Source organism: Trichechus manatus, unplaced genomic scaffold (genome assembly GCF_000243295.1).
Source record: "Trichechus manatus latirostris isolate Lorelei unplaced genomic scaffold, TriManLat1.0 scaffold00116, whole genome shotgun sequence".
NCBI classification, from domain to species: domain Eukaryota; kingdom Metazoa; phylum Chordata; class Mammalia; order Sirenia; family Trichechidae; genus Trichechus; species Trichechus manatus.
The window spans coordinates 2,056,071-2,067,035 of NW_004444052.1; the positions used below are offsets into that span (position 1 = coordinate 2,056,071).

The window sequence follows — 10,965 nt, forward strand, 5'->3', positions numbered from 1 at the left end:
ATAAATGAGTGAGCACTTCCAGCGCTGCATCCGTTTCTTGAAACATCTCAGTTGGTATCCCATCAATTCCTGGAGGCTTGTTTTTCACCAGTGCCTTCAGTGCAGCTTGGACTTCTTCCTTCAATACCATGGATTCTTTATTATATGCTGCCTCCTGAAATGTTTGAACATTGACCAGTTCTTTTTGGTACAGTGGCTGTGTATTCCTTCCATCTTCTTTTGATGCTTCCTGCATCATTCAGTCTTTTGCCCATGGAATCCTTCAGTATTGCAACTCGAGGCTTGAATTTTTTCTTCAGTTCTTTCAGCTTGATAAATGCCAAGTGTGTTCGTCCCTTTTGGTTTTCTAACTCCAGGTCTTCACACATGTCATTATAATACTTTACTTTGTCTTTGTGTGCTTCCCTTTGAAATCTTCGGTTCGTTCTTTTACGTCATCATTTCTTCCATTTGCTTTAGCTACTCTTCTATTCAAGAGCAAGTTTCAGAGTCTCTTCTGACATCCATTTTGGTCTTTTCTTTCTTTCCTGTCTTTTTAATGTCCTCTTGCTTTCTTTATGTATGATTTCCTTGATGTTATTCCACAACTCATCTGATGTTTGGTCGTTAGTGTTCAATGCATCAAATCTATTCTTGAGATGGTCTCCAAATTCAGGTGGGATATACTCAAGGTCATATTTTGGCTCTCGTAGACTTGTTATGATTTCTTTAGCAATTGATAAGTCTGTTCTGCAGTGGGCCCCTGGCCTTATTCTGAGTAATAATATTGAGCTTCTCCATCATCTCTTTCCACAGATGTAGTTGATTTGATCCTGTGTTTTCCATCTGGTAAGGTTCACATGTACAGTTGCCATTTGTATTGTTGAAAAAAGATAATTCCAATGAATAGGTCATTGGTCTTGCAACAGACTGCAGAAGTTGGTAAAAATCTTCAATTTTTTCATCTTTGGCATTAGTGGTAGGTGAGTAAATTTGATAAATATTTGTTATTAATTGGTCTTCCTTGTAGGCATATGGATATTATCACTGATAAGGTTGTCTTGATATGTTTACCTTATGATACATCAGCAAATTTATTGGGGCAGATACAGAAGCCTGAAGAGGGACCAGTCCCTGGAGAAGGACATCATGCTTGGTAAAGTATACAGTCATTGAAAAAGAGGAAGACTATCTTAGTTATCTAGTGCTGCCATAACAGAAATAGCACAAGTGTATGGTTTTAACAAGAGAAGTTTATTTCCTCACAGTCAAAGTAGGCTAAAAGTCCAGATTCAGGGCATCAGCTCCAGGGGAAGGCTTTTTCTCTCTGTTGGCTTTCTCATCAATGTTCCCCCAGACTAGGAGCTTCTTGGCTCAGGGACCCCAGTCCAAAGGATGCGCTCTGCTCCCGGCACTGCTTTCTTGATGGTATGAGGTCCCCCTGTCTCACTGCTCACTTCTATATCTCACGAGACTGCCTCAGGACACAATCCAGTCTTGTAGATCCAATCCTGCCTTACTAACACAACTGCCACCCATCCTCCCTCATTAACACCATAGAGGCAGGATTTACAACATATAGGAAAATCACACAGTACCAGGAATCATGGCCCAGCCAAACTGATATACACATTTTGAGGGGACATAATTCAAACCATGACAAAGACCCTTAACAAGGTGGATTGACAAGTGTCTTGAATAATGGGCTCAAGCATAACAACGATTGTGAGGATGACACAGGACCAGGGAGTGTTTCGTTCTGTTGTACACAGGGTCACTATGAGTTGGAACCAACTCAACCGCACCTAACAACAACAAAGAAGCCTGAGACTTTCTTGGCTCTATTTCCTGTTATTATTACCGTCTCCAAAGACAAAATCTGGGGAGCAACTTTGGAACTACTTGTAGTACTTTGTCAGGTGTCTGCTTCTGTCCTCGCTTGGCGGGCACACTGACTTCCTGTGGATGCTGACTCTTCTGCTGGACTGTGAGCTTCACAGGAAGGACCTGGGGCAGGGCAAAGAGAAGCATGCAGTGCAAGCCGACTGATGAGCACGAAGAACTCAAGAGCTGCTTGAGTCCTCTGGAAATTTCAGAGAGAGTCTGATTCCAAGTAGATACATTCATGACTGCCTTAAATAAAGAAGGAGCAGATACGAAGGGCTGTGGGGTGAAAACTGTTATAAAACGGTCTCAGTGTCTTTCTCTTATCTGAAGCTACATTTAGTTATAGGTAAATATGCTCAATAGATTAAAAGAAAAACTCAGCACTGATAGATATTTTATCTATGTTTAAGTCTTTAGACTGCAAATTGTAGATGAGTAAAATTAGTATTTCCACTTGATTTACATTTCACCAGGTAATAATGGAATGCTTCAGTCTTCTTGTGAGACCAATTATATTAGTAGTTGCATTTTTGTCTGCTCCTCCTATATGCTTTTACAAGTACAAGCAAATTGAAAATGTACTCTATACTTAGAGGAAAAGGAGACACCTAAGATTCTCTCTTTTCAGAGCAGAAAGTAAAGTGTCTTTTTCCCTTTGAATATTGTGATTGTTGTTAATATCTGTTGAGTCAGCTCTGACTCACATGCTTATGTGCAACAGAATGAAACATTGCCTGGTCCTGTGCCATTCCTGTGCCATCTTCATGATTGTTGGTATGTTTGAGTCCATCGTTGGGTTATTGTGTCAGTCCATCTCATGGAGGATTTCCCTTGTTTTTCAGTGACCCTCTACTTTACCAACCGTGACCTCCTTTTCTAGTGATTGGTCTTTCCTGATGACCTGTCCAAAGTTAAGACAAAGTCTCGCCACCCTCGCTTGTGGTACAGCAGTGTTTTTCAGACGATCCATGGTGAGAGACAAATTTTTAAAATTTCCACTCCTTTGCAGACTGATACTTTTGTGAAATATAATAAATATTGCACTGAGGTGAAATTGCTATGCAAGTTTCTAAATGCTGTCTCTCTATTTCTGTTAACAAACAGTTTGCAACTGGGCACTGGTTTACAGACCTCACCATAGGAGCACTGAAACATGAGTTTCAGGCAGTAATCAACAGGTTCTGATGTTATTTAGCTGGATGTTTGAGATTTTGCCCAAAGAGGGGGGCACTGCTTTATTTGTGATTCTTGGTCCAACAAAGGCCACCGTGTGGGGTTGTGCAGTGTGTGCCCTGCTCAGGGGACCCGACTGAGGAGCTAACGTCTCCTTTCCAAGCCATAGGCCCTTCAAGGAGGGGACATCCATGGCCCAAGTGGAAGGAATGTCTTTTTCTACCAATAAAGGCCTGTGCCAGTGGGGACACCTTTTCCTAATTTGCATGAAGGCCTGTTTGACAGGGCCCTCAGATCATCCACCGAATAGTCCCACTACAAAGGAGCACAATTGGCAGTGAGGCGATAGTTTCTTGAGAAGGCTTTCACGGGCCACTACGCTCAGTCCCTGAGAAGAAACCTGCAAGGAGTAAGGTTTTTGTTGGTTTGTTTGTGTTTTCACCTCAGTTTAATGTCACAGTTCTGTGTACTTAAGAAAACCATCCATCATCATTTTTTTCTTTCCTGAGTTTTCCTTCCTTGAAAGAGGGCACGTGGGTCTTGTGTATCGTTATGACTAGAACAGTGCTCACATCAATACCAGCTGCAAGGTGATAATGAGAGCCAGGCTCAGCCGTTACTTCCAAAACAGGCAAAGAATCTATAGTGGGTGATTATTTCCCTGAAGTTTCTTTTTTCTTTTTTTTCAACCAGGACTTCCGGAGAACAAGTTTTTTTAAATGTAGTCCTGGAGAAAGAAGCTTCCTGAAGTTAATGATACTCTGAAACATTCATCAAGTCAGTGTAGCCTGTAAAATGACATTAGAGGCCAAAGCAAGTTTTGCTAACATTGTATCCTTAGTGTGGTTAATATTAACCAGGGACATTTGAGTTCACCCCGAAACAAGTTCTTAGACAAATACAGCTTGGGAAAGAATATGATTTAGTTGAGTCATGAATGAGCAGGACCTAGAAATACTTCACTGTGTTCTGCTGCCTGTGGCAGAGGCTGCCCTCATCTACCAAGCTGCACTGCCTCAGCTGTGCACAACCTCTGTGCTCCATGTTCCAGATTGGAGACTGCATGTAGGGTCAGGCCAGGGGGGCAAACAGGAAGCTAGGTCAAGCGCTTGGCAGCCTGAGTTTGCACAGCTGCCAGGAACACTTGTGTTCCATCTCAGAGATTTCTCCAAGTTGGGAACACAGAAGCATCTGACCCAGGTGCCCAGCTGAAACTAGGAAAATGAGGGTCTTAGAGGCTCATCATCAGTAACCAAAAACAGTTGCCATCAAGTTGGCTCCAACTCATGTCAATCCCACGTGTATCAGAGTAGGACTAGACTCCATAGGCTTTTCAGTGGCTGCCTTGTAAGAGGTAGATTGATAGGCTTTCTTCTGAGGTGCCACTGGGTGGACTTGAACCACCAACCTTCGTTTAGCAGCTGATCACACTGACCATTTGCACCATCCAGGGACACCCTCATCACCAATACAGAGGGAGATGTCTGATGGTGGGGAGTGAGGAAGAGGGCGTTGTTAACAGCTGACTGCACTTACAGATCTCCTCTTACCAGACACTGCCTCAGCGCTTCCCCCAACACATCCACCAGGCCTTGGTTTCCTGGCTGACCTGGAGGATTTGAAAGACAAACACCAACTAATTGACCTTTGCAGGCCTCCTAGATAGTGAGGCGGAAGAGGCAGCACAGGTCAGATGTCTGCCGTGAAGAAGAGCTTTGGCACATTCAGGAATTCCAGTTGTGGGTAGATTTTTATTATGAATGGCAAATGTTTGGGGGCTTAAGTTTCTGTTTCATGATTAGCATGAAATATTGCCTGACCCTAAGTCAAGTCTTGCTACAAATGCAAGAAATAGGAGTTTCTAACAAATACTGGGTCCAGTTTCTAACGTACAAGCCCTTTTGGTTTTGGTGGCAGAAAACCACTGAAGTTAGTTTAATAGGGAGAATCCCACAGACCTGCAGGACAGGAAATACAGCCAGTCCTTGCAGGAAGTGGCCTGGAACCTAGAAAGTCAAGAATTAAGGTTATCAGCTTCATCTCTCACTGTCCACATGGTCTCAACTCAAGACTTCTCTGCCTCACTCTGTACATGTCCTCCCTCTCTCGCTCTCACGCTTTCTCTTTGTCTCTGTGTACCTCCACCCCCGCCTCTCACCCCTCAGCCAACCCTTTGCCTATTCATCTGACATGGAAGGCCGCTCCTACCATGGAAAGGAACTGCACCTCAGTTCACGTTCCTGAGAAGCAGTCTGATTGGCTCAGTCACCCACGTGAACCTCATGGCCATCTCCCTCCAATCATCTGTGGCAGGGCGTAGGGCGTGGGGGCAGGCGGAGGGCCAGCAGCACAGAATCAAAGGTTCTGGGAAGTCTGTGTGAGGGGGACATGCCCCCAACCATGGCTAAGACACTTGAGGTTTTCACAGCTCAGGTACGCCCACAAGCGGCCTTTAATGACGGCAGAGAATCTGGTTGAGGTCAGCACATAATTAAAGCTGACAACCATCCACTTAGCACCCTCACTAATAGAAATCTTAGTTGGTCTATATGCATGCTGGCTGGTGTAGAAATGTGAGGGTAGTGGTCACACAATCACACAAGATTGCCGCCGTGAAGCAGTATTCTCAATGGTCAGGGTAGAAGGGAAAAAAAATTGCACTTGCCCAGAGTAATTCCCCTCACACACAAGTGGTTGTTTTGTTTAAATGGCTAACAAGACAGACGTGCTGTTTTCTAAATGCTGACAAAAGCCCAATGAGCTTTACACTACCATTTTGATGGGAAACTGATCACAGTTCTCTGGTTGTCTAAACCTGACCTAGGGGCATTTTCAGCCACACTTACAGCCTGCAGCTGGTCAACTCCGTTTGCAAAGCATTCTGGCTCCAGTGCTTGAACCTCATATTGCACACGTTGGATTTGTCATTGTTGGCTTCATCCAAGTTCCATGACCATTTCCTTAATTTGTTGTTCTCTTTGTGCTACAGGTAGTGAGTTTACCCGGCAGGGGGAAATGGGCCCCTCCACTCTTGAGCATGGCACAAACGTGAAAGCTGATTGTCTGGAGCCTCGCACACTGAATTCCCAACAGCTCTGTCACAGCTAGCTTTATGTTTACTGGAATTAGATATTGTATTCCCCAAGCCTATTATGATTCTACAGGATACTATATTTATTAAGATACAGCGTGAGGCCAGGGAACAGAGCGAGTTCCCGGACTCTTTGAAGGGTAAACCTGGTAACTGTTCTCGCTGGTCAGCTCCCAAGCGCTGAGCCATTGGGACACAGCCAGCACCGAGTTACCTCTGCTTTCGCTATAAACTGGTAGGTAGAGCTAGAGACTTGATCAGATTCAGGTTCAATTAAAAAAAAACAAAACTACTTCTAAGTGTGTATTCTACTCTCCATCAGGAGGGACAAATGCCATTTTTATGAGATGGTGCACTGATGCTGCACATGCCCAACCCAGTGAATCAAATAGTACCAAGTTCACAAGGGACTCAGATTTCACAGTCATCTGGTGTCCCATGGTCAGATGTTCAGTCTCTACCATAGTCCGAGACAAGAATGATTATCAGAAGAGGAAGGCATGGCTTTGTTCCAAACCCTCAGTGTCTGCATTATGATTTTCCCGTCAGTGCTTGTCCAAGGCTTCATAGAGCATCTCTATCTGCCACGGATGATTTGAGCATCTTTCTGTCTACTGAGTCTTGAGGCCCAGGTGGAAGGGTGGCTTGTGGCTCAGCCTGGCTCTGCTGCAAAGCTTTCTTTTGCTCCAAGACTCACTTAAATCTAGTAGTCTTATTGATTACTCAGTAAATAGGCCAGAGCAGCAAACCAAATGTGAAATACACCTAACAACAGCTGTGTTCTCACCAAATGGCTCTCACCTTAAAGAGGGTGTCTGTCTATTCCCAAGACCCTAGACCTTAGGAATTTCACTGGGGTGGAATTTTTGTGAATTTATTTCCCACCTCTTTGTATGCATGGTGTGGTGGATTAAAAATGTTCATGAATTATTTATAGTTTCTCCCATCAAGAGATGGAATCTCTTGTTCCTGTCCCTTGAATCTGACTGACCTAGTGACTTGCTTTGACCAACAGAATGCAACAGAAGTGATGCTGTGTGATTTCCCAGGCAAGGACCTCAAGAGTGAGGCCATCCTAAACCAGTCAGTCATTTCAGCTTCCATCTGACCACAGGTGCGTGAGTGATCCCAGGTGAGACCAGCAAAAGTGCTCCCCAGTCTACTCACCAACTTGTGAGAGATAATAAATTGTTGTTTAAGCTGCTAAGTTTTGGGATATTTGTTAAGCATCAATTAACTGAAGCAGAAATTGATATTTAGAAGTTGTGCACTGCCTTAACAAAAACCTAAAACATGTGGCATTGGTTCTCTGACCCAAGGAATGAGGGCTATTATTGTAGCAATGACCAAGTGGGAATGCCTGGAACAGCCTTCCCCTGCCAAAATATTACATCCAAAGCAGTGTATTGTTCCAGGGAGAATGGCAGAGATTAGTGCCATCTTCAAAGACTTGAAATGCCATCTTCAAAGACCTAAAACTTACAGGGGTGTGATTTTTATCACATCTTCATTTAATTCTCTGTTTGACCAATGCCCAAGAGGGAAAAACCTTGGAGAGTGATGGTGAATTGTTGTAAGCCTAATCAGGTGATGAGTCCAATTGTAGTTGCTGTTCCAGATGTGTTTTCTTTGCTACATCAAATCAACATAGTCCCTGGCACCTAGTAGGCAGCTATTGAGCTGGCAAGTGCATTTTTCTCATACTGAATTAGTGAAGACCACCAAAAGCAGTTTCTTTCATCTAGCAGGGGAAATAATACCCCTTCACAATGTCAGTTCTATGGCTGTTTGTCGTAATAGAGTCCTCAGAGACTTTGATCAAGTCTCCTTGAGAATATCATGCTAGTTCACTGCGTTGATGGCATCATACCAACTGGGCCTAAAACCAAAAAAGCCAAACCCGTTGCATCAGTTCCAACTCATAGCGACCCCATAGGGCAGAGTAAAACTGCCCCCTAGAGTTTCCAAGGAGCGCCTGGTGGATTCAAACTGCCAGCCTTTTAGTTAAGCAGCTGTAGCACTTAACCACTACACCACTAAGTTTTCCCAGCTGGGCCTGGTGAGCAGGAAATAAACCTTGGTAAGACACCTGCATTCCACAGGCTGGGAGAGAAAATCTGAAAATTCAGTAGTCTGTCTCCCACATCAGTAAAATTTCTAAGATTCCATTCATTTATATGCCAGAATATCCCTTCTGAAGTGAGAGACAAATTGCTGTTATCTTCACCACTATGATTAATAAAATGACACACAATAAATGTGAGAATATTTGAGTTTTAGAGGCAACACATATGCTATTTTAGTGTACTTCTTCGATACATTTACCAAGAAGTGCATACAGCTGCTGATTTTCCTTGGGACCTGGAGCAAGAAAAAGCTTTGCAACAGCTTCAGGCCGTTGTGCATTTGAGATTCATTCATGTTGTTGTGTGTTGTATGTATCTGAGGTTCATTCCTTTTTAATGCTGAGTAGGTACCCATTTTATGGATATACTTCAATTTGTCCATTCACTAAGTGACTAAGGGTCACACTTTAGTAACAGAACTAAACTAGTCCAGAATAGAGGCTGCTCCAGACCCACCCTTAAAAAGCTTTAAAGAAAAGTCTTGAAAAGATCAAACTGATCTGATCTGCCAGTTCTATAGCTGCCTCCCAGAACAAAGTCAAACGCTCTTTAAAGCAAGATAGCCAAGTTCAGACTCTCAATGACCTAACAACTTAATGTTCAGCATTCAATAAAAAATTACTAGATACACCAAAAATGTGACACATAACCAGGGGAGAAAAAAAAAAAATAGAAAAAGACCCACTTTTGATAGAGATTATGCAATTAATATGCAAATATTTTAAAGAAGCTATACAAATACCCTCAGTATGCTCAAGGATCTTTAACATAAACATAATCAGGAGAGATAATAAAGATATTAAAAAAAGCCAAATGGAACTTCTAGAGATGAAAAATATATTATCTGAAATGAAAAATACTCTGGAGAGGATTAACTGCAGTTTAGACATGGAAAAAGAAAATATTAGTGACTTGAAGCTGTAGCAATAGAAGCTATTTAAACTGAGACACAGAAAGAAAAAGATGGGCCAGGGTGGTGGGGGAAGGACCTCAGTGACCTGGGAGTAATATCAGGCAATTTATTATATGTATAATTAGAGTCCCGGAAAAGTGTAAAAGTTGGTGTGGAAAGGGAGCAGACAGAAAAATATTTGAAAAAATAATGATGGGGAAAAGCTTTTTATTTGTTGAAAACTATGACCCCACAGATCCAAGAAGCTTAATGAACCCCAAGGAGGATAAACACACACACACACACACACAAACTATACCAAGGCATACTATAATCAAATTTCTGGAAAACAGTGATCATAAGAAAATCTTAAAATCAGCCAGAGAAAAAAGGCATATGGCGTAGAGGAACAAAAATAAAAGTGAGAGCTGATTTCTTGTCAGAAATTATGCAACCTGGAAGACAATGGAATGCTATCTTTAAATTGCAGAATGAAAATAAATATTCTGCCAACCTAGAATACAATATCCAGCAAAAAAAAAAAAATTCTCTAAAAATGGGGGTGAAGTAAGGGCTCCTTTAGACAAACAAAAGCTGACTTTGTCCCCAACAGACCCGGACTGTAAGTCATGTTAAAAAGGAAGTTATTTAAACAGAAGAATGATGAAGTCAGATGGAAACTTGAATCTACACAGGAATGAAGAGTACAAGAAATGGCAACTGTGTGGGTTAATATAAAATACTTCTATTCTTATATTTTAACTTTTTAAAAGGTAATTGACTATATAAAACAAAAATAAATGCATTGTGGGGCTTGAAGCATATGCCTAAGTTAACTATATGACAGCAATAGAACAAAGGATGAAAGAGGGAAATGGAAGTATACTGTTATATGGTTCTTACTTGTATAACATTCAAATATTATCATTTAAAGTAGATTTGATTAGTTAAGGATGTATATTATAAACATTAGTTCAACTACGAAAAGCTAAAATGTGGAGGTATAGCTAACAAACCAATAGTGGAGATAAAATGACATAATATGGTTTGCGTTTAGCCTGAGGGAAGTTGATTTGTGTTGATGATTTATTTGTAGGTATAAGTATTATACAAATTTTTAATAAATGCAAATTTCATTTTTAGTTTCTCATCTGGAGTGTTTCTATAATGTTTAGAAGCATAGTAAGTACATATTAATCCTTGTGTATTTCTTCTGATGGGACCCTAAAACTGACCAGAAAGAAAATACATTCATAAAATTAAGAAAGAACATGTTCTAAAATATAAATGTTGATGAGTGATGTGAAATGATATGGCGTATTTAAGCCTTGGAAAAAGATATAGCCAGATGGGTGAGTTGGGGAAATCATTAAAAAGCAGAGACTTTTGAGATTCTGAGCACCACAAAAAGAGAATAGCTATCTTTCAAATGGTCTTAGAGTTGAAGAAAGCAATAAATTAATCAGCGAAGGACATGGTAGGGATTAAATTAAGAATCATCATGGAATGAGGCCCATCTTCCAACTTCTCAAAATTTTAGGTGCTACTGTTTGTGCCTGATTAAAATGATGTAATTTCTTTCCTCAGGAACGGAAGTGACTATTACTTTTGGGTTAATGATCCCCAGGAGTCCCATAGAAATGTACTCTGATCTCTTACACAACATTCTTATTTAACTCAGAGTAAAGGAAATAGTAGTTACCGAGAGGTCAAACATGTGCTTTCCACCCTATCCTCTTTATTTTTTTTTTGCCATCATATTTATTTATTTATTTATTTATTTATTTATTTATTTATATTTTATTGTACTTCAGGTG

General features: G+C 41.3%; 1 long non-coding RNA gene across 2 annotated transcripts; it reads left to right on the forward strand.

The window, feature by feature from the left end:
* Positions 1–909: 909 nt before the first annotated feature.
* LOC111821950 (uncharacterized) lies at positions 910–9,696 on the forward strand. 2 transcript variants are annotated; one of them, XR_002825254.1, is made up of 3 exons: positions 910–1,135; positions 2,709–2,837; positions 7,146–9,696. It is a non-coding gene; the product is annotated as an uncharacterized LOC111821950 (long non-coding RNA). The 2 variants fall into 2 exon arrangements; XR_002825253.1 differs by having other exon boundaries at positions 2,709–9,696.
* The last annotated feature ends 1,269 nt before the right edge of the window (positions 9,697–10,965 follow it).